At 38.0% G+C, this 17,875-nt stretch overlaps 1 non-coding gene across 1 annotated transcript; it reads left to right on the plus strand.

Annotated features, from left to right (window-relative positions):
- The first annotated feature begins 341 nt into the window (after window positions 1-341).
- On the plus strand, window positions 342-449 carry LOC112794003 (small nucleolar RNA R71). Its single transcript, XR_003198685.1, has one exon. It is a non-coding gene; the product is annotated as a small nucleolar RNA R71 (small nucleolar RNA).
- Window positions 450-17,875: the final 17,426 nt, after the last annotated feature.

A 17,875-nucleotide genomic window follows, 5' to 3' on the forward strand; every position in this document is an offset into this window, starting at 1 on the left:
TCACCTTCTTCTCCTATATTCACTCCTTCATGAGCTGGTGATGAAGTGATGGCTACTGCAACTTGGTTTTCCTCCACCTTCTTAGTGAGATCTGCTAGCTACTTGGTGATCATCTTATTTTGAGCTAGGAATGCATCCATGTGGTTCAGCTCCATTACTCCTCTAGTGTTACTTCTTTCGGAGGCATAGAAGTAGTCATTCTCAACAACTGTTTCAATGACATCTATGGCTTCTTCAATGGTTTTCTTCTTGTTTAGAGAGCCTCCTGATGAATGATCTACGACCTTCTTTGACTCATAGGAAAGACCTTTATAGAAAATGTGAAGTTGAACCCATTCATTAAACATATCTGGTGGGCATCTTCTTGTTAAGTCATTAAATCTCTCCCATGCTTCATAGAAAGTCTCACCATCTTGCTACCTGAAAGTCTTCACCTCAGCTCTCAGCCTGTTGATTCTTTGAGGAGAGTAGAATCTTGCCAAAAATTTGTTCACCATATCTTCCCAATTTGTTAAGCTCTCCTTTGGGAAGGATTCAAGCCATTTAGATGCCATGTCCCTGAGTGAAAAAGGGAACAAGAGCAGCCTATAGACATCCGGGTGGACTCTATTAGACTTCACAATGTCACAAATTCTCAGGAAGGTGGTTAGGTGTTGATTGGGGTCTTCTTGAGCACTTCCTCCAAATAAACAATTGTTCTGAACAAGGGTGATGAGCTGGGGTTTTAGTTCAAAGTTGTTGGCATGTATGGTGGGCTGCTGGATGCTACTTCCACAGTTTCCTGGATTAGGATTAATGTAGGAGCCTAGAACTCTCCTTTCTTGCCCAGCACGGTTTGCAAGGCCTTCTCTAGCATGGTTGTGAGCTTCTTCTTCATGATTGTTTTCCAAATTCTCTTCCATGTTGGGTTCAAAGTACTCTTCCTCTTCCTCAGCACCAACAATTCCTTTCCCTCTTGCTTCCCTCCTTAGTCTCTAGAGGGTCCTTTCAGGTTCTGAATCAAAGGAAGTTGAAGCTCCCTCTGTTCTCCTTGTCATACAACAGACAAAACTCACAACAAGAGATAAAATGAAGATATTATTCTTGTTAGAGTAATTGTTAGTGTAAGTGATGCAAATTATCAAACAGTTAGTGGGTTAGTGAGCAAAATTGTGATTAACAAACAACGAAAGAAAACAGAGAGGGTAAAGGGGATGAGGAAGAAACTAAACAAACTGAAGGAAATTGACTGAATCAAATAAACAAATAAAGAAAAAGAAAAATGCTCAATCTAGTGAACTTCCAACTTAATCATTGTTGATTCAAAATCAATCCCCGGCAACGGTGCCATAAACTTGATACATGAAAACTTATCTCTCAACAAATTTCCCTTCGGCAAGTATACCGAATTGTCGTCAAGTAAAAACTCACAATAGTGTGAGGTCGAATCCCACAAGGATTGATTGGTCAAGCAACTTTAATTGGAAGATTATGCTAGTTGAGCTAAACAGGATGTAGTTGAGAATTGCAGAAAATTAAATGGCAGAAAAGTAAATAACAGAAAATAAAGTGCAGAATCTTAAATGGGGATTTGGGGCAATGAGCATGAAAATAAATGACAGAAAGTAAAGAGAATGGGAAATGGGGAAATCATTGGGTTTAGGAGATGTTGCATTCTCCAGATCAAGTTCATTCTCATCTCTTCCTCAATCAATGCATTCATTGATCTCCTTGGCAATCTTAAGTGATTGGATCCCAATTCCTTGGCAATTCAATCTCTCTAAGCTTGAACAATTGCCTAATTCCTTGATTTAATTGCTCATGGGAAGAGATGAAGTGTGGTCACTGATTATACCACATGTATTTCCAAATCAAAGTGTTGGGAGAATTACATGTCACTATATCCGCCCAAACCCCAATTTGTTCCAACATGAGAAAGCATTTCTAGCATGATCTCCTCATCCCTTTTCCAAGGCTCAGAGGAGATCCAATTATGGAGAGTTTCGTTCCCAAGATAACAATCTAATTAGATGAAGATCAAAAGCTTTCTAGTAAGATCAAGAGAAAAGAAAGAAGAAGAATGGTGCACGAAATTGTAATGCCAATATCAAAATCAAGATTTCTTACAACTTCGCACAACTAACCAGCAAGTGCACTAGGTCGTCCAAGTAATACCTTACATGAGTAAGGGTCGAATCCCACGGAGATTGTTGGCTTGAAGCAAGCTATGGTTATTTTATTATTCTTAGTCAGGATACAATTATAATTATCAGTTTGAATTATGAAAAATAAAAGAGCATAAAATAAATAATTGTTACTTAATAATGGAGAATATGTTGGAGTTTTGGAGATGCTTTGTCCTCTGAATCTCTACAACATACTGCTTTCTTACTTTCAGAATTTGCAAGGCTCCTTCCATGGAAAGCTATATGTAGGGTGTCACCGTTGTCAATGGCTACTTCCCATCAGTGAAAACGGTCCAAATGCTCTGTCACAGCACGGCTAATCAGCTGTTGGTTCTCGATCATGTCGGAATAGAATCCATTGATTCTTTTGCGTTTGTCATCACGCCCAACACTCGCGAGTTTGAAGCTCGTCACAGTCATCCAATCCCAGAATCCTACTCAGAATACCACAGACAAGGTTTAGACTTTCCGGATTCTCATGAATGCTGCCATCAATTCCAGCTTATACCACGAAGATTCTGAATAAGGAATCTAAGAGATACTCATTCAATCTGATATAGAATGGAGGTGGTTGTCAGGCACATGTTCATGGGGTGAGGAAGGTGATGAATGTCACGGATCATCACCTCCTTCATAGTGAAGCGCAAATGAACATCTTAGATAGGAACAAGCATATTTGAATGAGAAACAGAAATAATTGCATTAATTCATCAAGACGCTACAGAGCTCCTCACCCCTAACAATGGGGTTTAGAGACTCATGCCGTCAAAGAGTATAAAATTCAGATCTAAAAATGTCATGAGATACAAAATAAGTCTCTAAAAGTTGTTTAAATACTAAACTAGTGACCTAGGTTTACAGAGAATGAGTAAACTAAGATGGATAGTGCAGAAATCCACTTATGGGGCCCACTTGGTGTGTGCTGGGGCTGAGACTTAAGCTTCTCACGTACCTGGGCTGTTTCTGGAGTTGAACGCCATGTTGTAACGTGTTTTTGGCTTTCAACTCTGGTTCGTGACGTGTTTCTGGCGCTGAACTGCAGACTGCAACATGGAACTGGCGTTGAACGCCATTTTACATCATCTATCTTCGCGCAAAGTGTGGACTATTATATATTGCTGAAAAGCCCTGGATGTCTACTTTCTAACCCAATTGAGAGCGCGCCAATTGGACTCTTGTAGCTTTAAAAAATTTATTCCGAGTGCAGGGAGGTCAGAATCCAACAACATCAGCAGTCCTTTTTCAGCCTAAATCAGATTTTTGCTCAGTTCCCTCAATTTCAGCTAGAAAATACCTGAAATCATAGAAAAATACACAAACTCATAGTAAAGTCCAGAAATATGATTTTTGCTTGAAAACTAATAAAAATCTACTAAAAACTAACTAAAACATACTAAAATCTACATGAAATTACCTCCAAAAAGCGTATAAAATATCCGCTCATCACAACACCAAACTTAAACTGTTGCTTGTCTCCAAGCAACTAGATAAATAAAATAGGATAAAAAAAATTAAGAAACAATAATATCTTAGAGTTTCAAGTGAAGCTCAGATTCTAATTAGATGAGCGGGGCTATTAGCTTTTTACTTCTGAACAGTTTTGGCATCTCACTTTATCCTTTGAATTTCAGAATGATTGGCATCCATAGGAACTCAAAATTCAGATAGTATTATTGATTCTCCTAGTTTAGTATGTTGATTCTTGAACACAGCTACTTTATGAGTCTTGGCCGTGGCCCTAAGCACTTTGTTTTCCAGTATTACCACCGGATACAAAAATTCCACAGACACATAACTGGGTGAACCTTTTTAGATTGTGACTTAGCTTTGCTAAAGTCCCCAGAGTTCTTAAGCACATTCTTTTGCTTTGGATCACGACTTTAACCACTCAGTCTCAAGTTTTGCACTTGGACCTGCATGCCACAAGCACGTGGTTAGGGACAGCTTGATTTAGCCGCTTAGGCCTGGATTTATTTCCTTGGGCCCTCCTATCCATTGATGCTCAAAGCCTTGGAACCTTTTCACCCTTGCCTTTTGGTTTAAAGGGCTATTGGCTTTTTCTACCTCTTTTGCTTCTTTCCCCCCTCCTTTTTTTCTTTTTTTCTTCTTTTTTTTCTTTTTTTTCACTGCTTTTTCTTGCTTCAAGAATCAATTTCATGATTTTTCAGATCAGCAATAATATTTCTCTTATTCATAATTCTTTCAGGAGCCAACAATTTTAACATTCATAAAATTCAATATAAAAAATATGCACTATTCAAGCATTCATTCAGAAGACAAAAAGTATTGCCACCACATATAAATAATTAGAATTTTCCTTATTAAAAACTCGAAAAGATTTATTGCCTCTTTATTCTAAAATTCTACTATTTTATTCATGTTTGATGATAATGAGAAAAATAAATTATAGCTTAATTGGAGATAAAATCAAAATAGAGATATTAATTACTACTACTAATATATAACTTCTAAGGTAAATTCCTAATAAGAATAGTTATCACAGAGTTAATGCAAAGATTAGGATTCAACAACCTTTATTTTGGGAAGTGGATGTTCTTCTAGTCTGTGGGGTGCTTGGTCCTTCAAGAGATAATTTCTGACGCTTCAGTTCCTTCAAGTCACATCCTTGCTCTTCCTGCTCCCTTAGGTGCCACGATCTTGATGAGTTTTAGCTTAGTGATCATGGCAAATCACACCAAACTTAGAGGTTTGCTTGTCCTCAAGCAAAAGAAAGGAAAGGAGAGGAATAGAAGGAGAGGCAATTTCAAAATTCAAAAGATATGATGAGTTGAAAAAGATATGAGAAGAAATTAAAAAGATTTGTAAAGAAATTAAAGAAAAATCAAGAAATATGTTTAGGATTAAAAATTTTTTGAAATTGAAGTTGAAAGATGAGAGTTTGTGACATGTTTATGCAAGAAATCATGAATTGAAACATGAAAATTGGAAAAAATTTGAATTGAAAACAAAATTACCTCTTCCCCACAATCCTGGCGTTCAACGCCCAAATGCTGCATGTTTTGGGCGTTTGTCGCCCAAATGTAGCTTCTCCTGGGCGTTCAACGGCCAGCTGTTGCTTCTAGCTGGCGTTGAACGCCAGAAACTCCTTTGTTACTGGGCGTTTTTCTGAACGCCCAGAACGCTGTAAATCTGGCGTTAAACGCCCAGAAGGTGCTTCTTTCTGGCGTTTAACTCCCAAATGGCTATTTCTAATGGCGTTGAATGCCCAGTAGATGCTTCTTTTGGGCATTCAACGCCCAAAATAGCTCTTTTTTTTGCTGTTTTATCTTCTGAAGCCTTCTGTAACTCTGTATCATTCACTGAAATGTATTATCTAATTTAAAATTACAAATAAAATAAACTCATGACTGGGTTGCCTCCCAGCAAGTGCTTCTTTATTGTCTTTAACTGGACTATTACTGAGCTTTAATCAAGTCTCAGTTTTGAGCATTCTTGCTAAAAATTGCTTTCAAGATAATGTTTGACTCTCTGTCCATTAACAATGAACTTTTTGTTAGAATCATTATCCTGAAGCTCTACGTATCCATATGGTGACACACTTGTAATCACATATAGTCCTCTCCACCGGGATTTCAATTTCCCGGGGAATAATCTGAGCCTAGAATTAAACAGTAGAACTTTCTACCCTGGCTCAAAGACTCTGGATGATAACTTCTTATCATGCCATTTTTTCACTTTCTCCTTGTAAATTTTTGCATTTTCGAAAGGATTGGGTCTAAATTCCTCTAGCTCATTTAACTGGAGCAATCGTTTTTCTCCAGCTAACTTGGCATCAAGGTTTAGGAATCTAGTTGCCCAGTAGGCCTTATGCTCCAGTTCCACTGGCAAGTGACATGCCTTTCCATACACAAGCTGGTATGGAGAGGTCCCTATAGGGGTCTTGAATGCTGTTCTGTATGCCCACAGAGCATCATCCAAGCTTCTTGCCTAATCCCTTCTATGGTTAATTACAGTCCGTTCCAGGATTCTTTTAAGTTCTCTGTTAGAGACTTCAGCTGGCCCATTTATCTGTGGATGATATGGAGTGGCTACCCTGTGGCTAACTCCAAAACGAACCAAAGCAGAGTAAAGCTGCTTATTGCAGAAATGAGTGCCCTCATCACTGATTAATACTCTTAGGGTACCAAATCTGTTGAAGATGTGTTTCTGGAGGAATTTTAGTACTGTCTTAGTGTCATTAGTGGGCGTTGCAATAGCTTCCACCCATTTGGATACATAATCAACTGCCACCAGAATATAAGTGTTTGAGTAGGATGGTGGAAAAGGCCCCATGAAGTCAATACCCCATACATCAAACAACTCAATCTCTAAGATCCCTTGTTGAGGCATGGCATAACTGTGAGGTAAATTACCAGATCTTTGGCAACTGTCACAATTAAGTACAAACACTCGGGAATCTTTATAGAGAGTAGGCCAGTAAAAGCCACATTAGAGGACTCTTGTGGCTATTCGCTCACTTCCAAAATGTCCTACATACTGTGATCCATGGCAATGCCAGAGGATCTTCTGTGCTTCTTCTTTAGGCACACATCTACTGATTACTCCGTCTGTACATCTCTTGAAGAGATATGGTTCATCCCAAAGATAGTACTTTGCATCTGTGATCAACTTATTTGATTGCTGCCTACTGTACTCTTTGGGTATGAATCTCACTGCCTTGTAGTTTACAATGTCTGCAAACCATGGCACTTCCTGGATGGCAAAGAGTTTCTCATCCAGAAAGTTCTCAGTAAAAGGGAGGGACGCCCCTTCTACTGGTTCTATTCGGGACAGGTGATCTGCTACATGATTCTCTGTCCCTTTTCTGTCTCTTATTTCTATATCAAACTCTTGTATAAGCAACTCCCATCTTATGAGTCTGGGTTTTGAATCATTCTTTGTGAGTAGATATTTAAGAGCAGCATGGTCAGTGTACACAATCACTTTTAATCCTACTAAATAGGATCTGAACTTGTCAATGACGTAAACCACTGCATGTAGCTTTTTTTCTGTGGTTGTGTAGTTCTTCTGTGCGTCATTTAGAACACGACTGGCATAGTAAGTGACGTGCAGAAGCTTGTCATGCCTTTGTCCCAACACTGCACCAATGGCATGGTCACTGGCATCACACATCAGTTCAAAAGGTAATGTCTAGTCTGGTGCAGAGATGACTGGTGCTGTGACCAGCTTAGCTTTCAGAGTCTCAAACGCCTGCAGACACTCCTTATCAAAGATAAATGGCATATCAGCAGCTAGCAGATTACTTAGAGGTTTGGCAATTTTTGAAAAATCCTTTATAAACCTCCTATAAAATACTGCATGCCACAAAAAGCTTCTGATTGCCTTAACATTGGCAGGTGGTGGTAATTTTTCAATTACCTCTACCTTAGTTTGATCCACCTCTATTCCCTTGTTTGAAAGTTTGTGCCCAAGGACAATTCCTTCAGTCACCATAAAGTGACATTTCTCCCAGTTTAAAACCAGGTTAGTCTCTTGGCACCTCTTTAGAACAAGTGCTAGATGTTCAAGACAGGAGCTGAATGAGTCTCCAAATACTGAAAAGTCATCCATGAAGACTTCCAGAAAATTTTTCCATCATATCAGAGAAAATTGAGAGCATGCACCTTTGAAAGGTTGCAGGTGCATCGCACAAGCCAAATGGCATCCTTCTGTATGCAAATACTCCAGATGGACATGTGAATGCTGTTTTCTCTTGATCTTGGGGATCTACTACAATTTGATTATAACTTGAATATCCATTCAGGAAGCAGTAGTATTCATGACCTGCTAGTCTTTCCAGCATCTGGTCTATGAATGGTAAAGGAAGATGATCCTTTCTGGAGCCTGTATTGAGCCTTCTATAATCAATACACATACGCCACCCTTTAACTATCTTTCTAGGAACCAGTTCATTTTTTTTCATTAGGAACCACTGTCATGCCACCTTTCTTAGGGACAACTTGGACAGGGCTTACCCAGGGGCTATCAGAAATAGGATAAATAATCCAAGCCTCTAGTAATTTAGTGACCTCCTTCTGCACCACCTCCTTCATGGCTAGGTTCAGCCGCCTTTGTGGTTGAACCACTGGCTTAGCGTCACCTTCCAATAGGATTTTGTGCATGCATCTGGCTGGGCTAATGCCCTTAAGATCACTGATGGACCACCCAAGAGTTGTCTTGTGTGTCCTTAGCACTTGAATTAGTGCTTCCTCTTCCTGTGGCTCTAAGGTAGAGCTTATGATTATAGGAAAGGTATCACCTTCTCCCAGAAATGCATATTTTAGGGATGGTGGTAATGGTTTGAGCTCGGGTTTAGGAGGTTTCTCCTCTTCCTGAGAGATTTTCAGAGGTTCTATTATTCTCTTTGATTCCTCCAGATCAGGCTGAACATCTTTAAAGATATCCTCTAGCTCTGATTCGAGACTCTCAGTTATATTGACCTCTTTTACCAGAGAGTCAATAATATCAATGCTCATGCAGTCATTTGGGGGTGTCTGGATGCTGCATAGCTTTGACAACATTCAACTTGAACTCATCTTCATTGACTCTTAGGGTTACTTCCCCTTTTTGGATGTCAATAAGGGTTCGGCCAGTTGCTAGGAAAGGTCTTCCTAGAATGAGAGTTGCACTCTTGTGCTCCTTCATTTCCAGCACCGCAAAGTCAGTAGGAAAGGAAAATGGCCCAACCTTGACAATCATGTCTTCAATCACGCCTGATGGGTATTTAATGGAGCCATCAGCAAGTTGGAGACATATCCGGGTTCGTTTGACTTCTTCAGTCAAACCAAGCTTTGTGATAATAGATGCAGGTATTAGGTTGATACTTGCTCCAAGATCACATAGAGCATGCTTGGTTCAAGTACACTCTAATGTGCATGGTATCATAAAGCTTCCGGGATCCTTAAGCTTCTCAGGTAAGCTTTTCAAGATAACTGCACTGCATTCTTCAGTGAGGTAAACTTTTTCAGTTTCCCTCCAATCCTTCTTATGACTTAAGATCTCTTTCATGAACGTAGCATAAGAGGGTATTTGCTCAAGTGCCTCTGCAAACAGAATCTTTATTTCAAGAGTCCTGAGATAGTCTACAAAGTGGGAAAATTGCTTATCCTGTTCTGCTTGGCGGAGTTTCTGAGGATAAGGCATTTTGGCTTTGTATTCCTCAACCTTAGTTGCTGTAGGTTTATTGTCTACAGATGTGGGTTGAGAAGCCTTTTTAGAAGGGTTATTATCAGCACTTGTATGTGTCTGATCTCCCACTGGCAATTGAATGCCAGGGGTGGAAGCTGGAGTGGCGTTAGATGACAACTCCTCACCTGTTTCTGGCGTCTAAACGCCAGAACTGTGCTTCCTTTGGGCGTTCAATGCCAATTCCTTGCTTGTTTCTGGCGTTGAACGCCAGGGCTGAGCATGGTTTGGGCGTTCAGCGCTAGCATTATTCCTCTCTGGGCTCTGATTATCCTCAGAGGGATTTTGGGTAGCCGTTTGTTCATTTCTTGGCTTCCTGCTGCCTTGAAGTGAGGTATTTAATGTTTTTCCACTTCTTAATTGAACTGCTTGGCATTCTTCTGTTATCTATTTTTATAACTACTGTTCTGTTTGCTTCAACTGTACTTCCATATTCATATTAGCCATTCTTGTTTCTTGTAATATTTCCTTGAATTCAGCTAACTGTTTTGTTAGAAAATATAATTGCTGATTGAATTCAGTAGCTTGATTTGCAGGACTGAGTTCAATAGTCACTGTTTTAGCCTCTTCTTTCATAGAAGGTTCACTGCTTAGGTATAGGTGCTGATTTCTGGCAACTGTATCAATGAGCTCTTGAGCTTCTTCAATTGTCTTTCTCATGTGGATAGATCCACCAGCTGAGTGGTCTAGAGAAGTCTGAGCTCATTTTGTAAGCCCATAATAGAAGATGTCTAACTGCACCCACTCTGAAAACATTTCAGAGGGGTATTTTCTTAGCATCTCTCTGTATCTCTCCCAGGCATCATAAAGGGATTCATTATCTCCTTGTTTGAAGCCTTGGATGCTCAGCCTTAGCTGTGTCATCCGTTTTGGAGGAAAATAGTGATTTAGGAATTTTTCTGACAGTTGTTTCCATGTCTTTATGCTGTTCTTAGGTTGGTTATTTAACCACCTATTAGCTTGGTCTTTTACAACAAATGGAAACAGTAATAATCTGTAGACATCCTGATCTACTTCCTTATCATGTACTGTGTCAACAATTTGTAAAAATTGTGCCAGAAACTCTGTAGGTTCTTCCTGTGGAAGACCGGAATACTGGCAACTTTGCTGCACCATGATAATGAGCTGAGGATTCAACTCAAAACTACTGACTACGATGGAGGGTATATAGATACTACTCCCATATGAAGCAGTAGTGGGGTTAGCATATGACTCCAGAGTCCTTCTGGACTGTTCATTTCCATTTAGGTCCATGATGGAGAAAGGGAGATGACTTGGATTTATTTTATTTATTAAAAATTTCAAAATAATAAAATAAAAAAATAAAAAAAAATAAAGACGACAATAAAAATAAATAAAAATAAAAATAAAATAAAAAAATAATTTAAAAATATTTTATGAAGATTTTCGAAAAAGTGAGGAGAGAGAAAGTGGTTAGGGTATTTTGAAAAAGATAAGAAACAAACAAAAAGTTAATTAGTTAGTTGAAAAAGATTTGAAAATCAACTTTTGAAAAGATAAGAAGATAAGAAGATATTTTGAAATCAAATTTTTGAAAAAGATATGATTTAAAAAGATATGATATAAAAGATATGAGAAAAAGATATGATTAAAAAAAATTTAATCTTTAAAATTAAAATTAATTACTTGACTAACAAGAAACTAAAAGATATGATTCTAGAATTTAAAGATTGAACCTTTCTTAACAAGAAAATAACAAACTTCAAAATTTTTGAATCAATTACATTATTTGTTAGCTAAATTTTCGAAAATTTGAAATAAAATTAAGAAAAAGATTTTGAAAAATATTTTTAAATAATTTTCGAAAAAAATAAAAAAAGAAAAAATTTGATTTTGAAAAAGATTTTGAAAAGATAAGATTTTTTTTTTGAAATCTAAATTGAAATCTGAATTTTTATAAAAAAAATTAAAAAATATAGCTTAAAAATAGTTAGAAAAGATATTTGTTTGAATTTTGAATTTTTTTGATGAAAGAGAAAAACACACAAAAGACACAAAAATCTAATGCTCCTTGTTTTCAAAAATTTTGGAGGGAAAATACCAAGGAACACCAAACTTAAAAATTTTAAGATCAAAACACAAAGAAGGCTCAAGAACACCTTGAAGATTCACAAGAACAACAAGAACAAAAGAAAGAACACAAAACTTAAAACTTTTTTGAAAACCACAATAAAATTTTTGAAAATTATAGAAAGATTAACAAGAAAATACCAAACTTAAAGTTTGACACAAGATTAAATCAAGAAAAATTATTTTTGAAAAAGATTTTAAAAAGAAGACATCCAATTACCAAGAACATAAGCCAATGCTCTAGCCAATTGAGCTGTAAAGGTAACACTTGTTTTGAAGAGGGATAATTCCTTTTGGAAGACTAATGCTTTGGAAAAGCACAAGAAAAACAAGAAAGGATAATTATAATTATCAGTTTGAATTACGAAAAATAAAAGAGAATAAAATAAATAATTGTTACTTAATAATGGAGAATATGTTAGAGTTTTGGAGATGCTTTGTCCTCTGAATCTCTACAACATACTGCTTTCTTACTTTCAGAATTTGCAAGGCTCCTTCCATGGCAAGCTATATGTAGGGTGTCACCGTTGTCAATGGCTACTTCCCATCCTCTCAGTGAAAACGGTCCAAATGCTCTGTCACAGCACGGCTAATCAGCCGGTTGGTCAGAATCCAACAGCATCAGCAGTCCTTTTTCAGCCTGAATCAGATTTTTGCTCAGCAACCTCAATTTCAGCTAGAAAATACCTGAAATCACAGAAAAACACACAAACTCATAGTAAAGTCCAGAAATATAATTTTGCTTAAAAACTAATAAAAATCTACTAAAAACTAACTAAAACATACTAAAATCTACATGAAATTACCCTCAAAAGCGTATAAAATATCCGCTCATCAAAGAAGAATGAAAACTATAATTGATCTATCAAATTACAACAAAGCTTCCTAACCCAATGAAAGGGGTTTAGTTGTTCATAGCTCTAGAAATCAAAAATGGCAAAAAAGAAGAATCCATTCTAAAAGTGCAGAAAAGTAAATATACAGAGGTAGTTCTCCCAAGTGCCAAGCTCCTCTATAGTTCAAAACTACTCCTATATATACTACTCCTCTTGATCTTCTAGTGAGTTCTTCAAGTCTTGGATGTGGGCTCTAGACCTTGAGTTGAATCAGTTCTAATCTTTAGTGGGCCCAGCTTGCAGAGAAGTATGAATTAGGCATGGGCGTTAGTGAGATTAACGTTAAGTGACATTGTGGGTTCGAGAACGTTAGTGGCAATCACTTTTTCCACTAACCTTCCACCCTCAAATACCTCACGTTAACTCCAACGTTAGTGGCACTAACATGACCACTAACGTCACCTTCTAGATCTTTGCTAACGTTATTGGGACTCACTTTTCCCAATAATGTTGGCTTATACCCCTTTCGCAAGCGTTATTGGGACTCACCTTTCCCAATAACGTTGCTATGTGCCTTTTGTCCCTACGTTAGATTTCATGTTAGTGTAACTAACGTGGCTCTTAACGTGGGTATGCTTCACCTTCGAGAGTGTTAGTGACACTTACCTTTTTCACTAACGCTCCAAATGCCCCTACTCTCCAGGTTAGAGCCCACGTTAAATAAGTTAACGTGACTCTTAACGTAGTAGAGAATGCCATCTTCCAATGTTAGTGACAAAAGTGAGTGTCACTAACATTGGCTCATCAATCCTCAACTCCACGTTAACTTTCACGTTAGTGGTCTTAACGTGACCACTAACGTAGGCAATGCTAGTTGATCCAACGTTAGTGACAAAGGTGAGTGTCACTAACGTTGGCATTGTTCTTCTCTTCCATGTTAGAGTTCACGTTAACTAAGTTAACGTGACTCTTAACGTGGCTCATTGCCAAGTTTTGGAACGGTTCACTTTCACCACTAACGTTGGAGCAGAACGTTATTGGTGTTCACGTTTTCCCCTAACGTTGGAGTTCTCTTTTGTCTCCATGTTAACTACCACGTTAACTTAGTTAACGTGGCAATTAATGTGAGCTATTGATGGCTTCGCAGGCGTTATTGGTGATCACTTTTCTCATTAACGTTGCAAGCTATTTACCATTCCACGTTAGTGTTCACGTTAACTAGATTAACGTGAGTACTAACGTGGTTCTTCCTTGTTTCCTTTGCCCTGAAATCAAGCAAATAAAGTGCATCAAAGCTCTAGCCAAAGTCATGAGATTATGCATCATCAATTTATCATGCAATTCCAGCAAAATCCTCTTGAAATCATATGAAATTCACAATAGTTGCTTGAATCAAGGTGTAAGTGTATTTTCATCTAAAACTTGCCTTATTCACTAAGAAAATCCATGAAACTACCCTATAATAGTAAAGAAAAGGTCAGTGAAACTCGCCTAGATTCCCTGGCATCACAACACCAAACTTAAAGCTTGCTTGTCCCTAAGCAAGTACTGAAACATAGGAAGAATGAAATGAAAGAACAAGAAGATAATATAGAAGTAAAATTCCTGGTTTATGAGGTTTCATGCATAGCAACTTAGGTTCTTTCCTTTTTAGGTTTCAAGCCTTTATCAATTCCTTGGTCACTTTCTTGATTGCATCCTTTGAGACTCCTTTCTTGTTGATCCTTCCTTCTTTTTCAAAGTTTATTACCTTCTTCTTTTGGCTAAGTGCTCTGTAAGAGGGTGACTCTTTATGATTAGCTTTCCGCCAACACTCCCGAACCAGTTGGTTCAAGGTGCTAGGTGTTAAGACACCCCTAAGGACTTACTCCCTCAAGTCTCTTTCCCTCATACATACACACCACAGGCACATGGTTTGTTATTTTTCTTTCTTGAGACTGATGAGCGGATAATTTATACGCTTTTTGGCATTGTTTTTAGTATGTTTTTAGTATAGTTTAGTTAGTTTTTAGTATACTTTTAATAGTTTTTAGTTAAAATTCACTTTTCTGGACTTTACTATGAGTTTGTGTGTTTTTCTGTGATTTCAGGTATTTTCTGGCTGAAATTGAGGGTCCTGAGCAAAAATCTGATTCAGAGGCTGAAAAGGACTGCAGATGCTGTTGGATTCTGACCTCCCTGCACTCGAAGTGGATTTTCTGGAGCTACAAAAGCCCAATTGGCGCGCTCTCAACGGCGTTGGAAAGTAGACATCTTGGGCTTTCCAGCAATGAATAATAGTCCATACTTTGGCCGAGATTTGATGGCCCAAACCGGCATTGCAAATCAGCTTCAGAATTCCCAGCGTTTAACGCTGGAACTGGCATAAAAATTGGAGTTAAATGCCCAAACTGGCATAAAAGCTGGCGTTTAACTCCAGAAAAAGTCTCTACACATGAAAGCTTCAATGCTCAGCCCAAGCACACACTAAGTGGACCTAGAAGTGGATTTTTACGTCATTTACTCATTTCTGTATACCCTAGGTTACTAGTTCACTATTAATAGGATCTTTTGACATTGTATCGGTACCTCATGACACTTTACACGTTTCTTTGTGTACCTTCCACGGCATGAGTCTCTAAACCCCATGGTTGGGGGTGAGGAGCTCTGCTGTGTCTTGATGGATTAATGCAATTACTACTGTTTTTCATTCAATCATGCTTGCTTCCATTCTAAGATATTACTTGTTCTTAAACCGGATGAATGTGATGATCCGTGACACTCATCATCATTCTCAACTATGAACGTGTGCCTGACAACCACCTCCGTTCTACCTTAGATTAAGTAGATATCTCTTGGATTCTTTAATCAGAATCTTCGTGGTATAAGCTAGAACTGATGGTGGCATTCAAGAGAATCCGGAAGGTCTAAACCTTGTCTGTGGTATTCTGAGTAGGATTCATTGATTGAATGACTGTGACGAGCTTTAAACTCCTGAGGGCTGGGCGTTAGTGACAGACGCAAAAGAATCACTGGATTCTATTCCAGCCTGATTGAGAACCGACAGATGGATAGCCGTGCCGTGACAGGGTGCGTTGAACATTTCCACTGAGAGGATGGGAGGTAGCCACTGACAACGGTGAAACCCTTGCATACAGCTTGCCATGGAAGGAGCCTTGCGTGCTTGAAGAAGAAGACAGTAGGAAAGCAGAGATTCAGAAGATGGAGCATCTCCAAAACCTCAACCTGTTCCCCATTACTGCAAAACAAGTACTTATTTCATGTTCTTTTACTTTTCACAATCAAACTTGATAATTATTGATATTCTGACTAAGATTTACAAGATAACCATAGCTTGCTTCAAGCCGACAATCTCCGTGGGATCGACCCTTACTCACGTAAGGTATTACTTGGACGACCCAGTGCACTTGCTGGTTAGTTGTGCGAGGTTGCAAAAGTGTGATTGCAATTTCGTGCACCATGTTTTTGGCGCCGTTGCCGGGGATTGTTCGAGTTTGGACAACTGACGGCTTATCTTGTTGCTTAAATTAGGACTATTTTATTTTTGTTGGTTTAGAGTCTTTTACTTGATTTTAGTTTCAAATTTTAAGTTTGGTGTCTTTTGTGCTTTTATTCACTAAAAAAAATTTTCAAAAATTTGTTCTTGGTGTTCATCTTGACCTTCAAAGTGTTCTTGGTGTTCATCTTGACATCCAAAGTTTTCTTGTTTGTTCTCTTTGTTTTGATCTAGAATTTTTAAGTTTAGTGTCTTTTTGTTGTTTTTCTCTTTCCTCATTAAAATTTAAAATCAAAAAAATTATCCTTTCCTTATTTTACTCATAATTTTTGAAATTTTGCATTAATTTAGTCAAAGGTTTTCAAAATCATATCTTTTTTGTAGTCAAGTCAAAATTCTAATCTCAAAAATTGATCTTTTCAAATCTTTTTCAAAAATCAAATCTCTTTATTTGCAATCATATTTTCAATCATAAATTTTAATTGCTAATTCCAAAATCTTTTTAATTAAGTAATTAATTTAGTTTTTAATTTTCTTTGATTTTATTTTCTTTTAGTTTTCGAAATTTTGTTTTATTTTTCATTTATTTTATTTTGTTATTTTCGTCACTTTTAATTAAATAAAAAAAATTTACTTTACTTGTGAATCCATATCATATTCCCTTTCTCCATCATGGACCAAAGTGGAATGGAGCAGTCCAGAAGGACTCTGGGGTCATATGCTAACCCCATTACAGCTGCATATGGGAGTAGCATCTGTATACCTCCCATCAAAGTAAGCAGCTTTGAGCTAAATCCTCAACTCATTATCATAGTGCAGCAAAATTGCCAGTATTTCGGTCTTCCACAGGAAGAACCTACTGAGTTTCTGGCACAGTTCTTACAAATTGCTGACACAGTACGTGATAAAGAGGTGGATCAGGATGTCTACAGAATATTACTGTTTCCATTTGCTGTAAAAGATCAAGCTAAGAGGTGGTTGAATAACCAACCTACAGCAAGCATAAAGACATGGAAACAATTATCAGACAAATTCCTGAATCAATTTTACCCTCCAAAAAGGATGACACAGCTAAGGCTGGACATCCAAGGCTTTAAGCAAGAGGATAATGAATCCCTTTATAATGCCTGGGAGAGGTATAGAGGTATGCTAAGAAAATGCCCCTCTGAAATGTTTTCAGAGTGGGTACAGTTGGACATCTTCTACTACGGGCTTACAGAAAAAGCTCAGATGTCTCTAGACCACTCAGCTGGTGGATCTATACATATGAGGAAGACGATTGAAGAGGCTCAAGAGCTGATAGATACTGTTGCTAGAAATCAATATTTGTACTCTAGCAATGAGTTCTCTACAAAAGAAGAAGTTATGGCAGTAGCCACTGATCCTAATCCTCAAGAACAGATGGTTGAGCTAAATCAGCAATTACACCTGATGACAAAACAGTTAGCAGAATTTAAAGAGATGCTCCAAGAAACTAAAATTGCTAACAAGAATATGGAAGCACAATTGAATCAGACAAGACAGCAACTATCTAAACAGATAACAGAAGAATGCAAGCTGTTAAATAAGGAGTGGGAAGACATTGAATGTATCAAATCAAGGCAGCAGAAAGCTAAGAAAGGAACAACTGACAGAGGATGACCAACTAACTACCCAAACTCCCTTTGAGGACAGTAAGAGCCCAGAGAGGAATGATTCTGGCGTTCAAACGCCAGAAAAGGGTAAGAAAGTGGCGTTAAACGCCCAATGGGTAGCCACTTCTGGCATTCAAACACCAGAAAAGGGTTGCAATCTGGCGTTAAACGCCCAAAAAGCACCCAATCCTGGCGTTCAAACGCCACAAAGGGGTCAGACACTTGCAAGTGCTGATAACAACCCCCTTAAGCAGGCTTCTCCAACCACTTCTGTAGGAAATAAACCTGCAGCAACTAAGGTTGAAGAATATAAAGCCAAGATGCCTTATCCTCAGAAACTCCGCCAAGCGAAACAGGATAAGCAATTTGCCCGCTTTGCAGACTATCTAAGGACTCTTGAAATAAAGATTCCGTTTGCAGAGGCACTTGAGCAAATACCTTCTTATGCTAAGTTCATGAAAGAGATCT

This window comes from Arachis hypogaea, chromosome 3 (genome assembly GCF_003086295.3).
Source record: "Arachis hypogaea cultivar Tifrunner chromosome 3, arahy.Tifrunner.gnm2.J5K5, whole genome shotgun sequence".
NCBI classification, from domain to species: domain Eukaryota; kingdom Viridiplantae; phylum Streptophyta; class Magnoliopsida; order Fabales; family Fabaceae; genus Arachis; species Arachis hypogaea.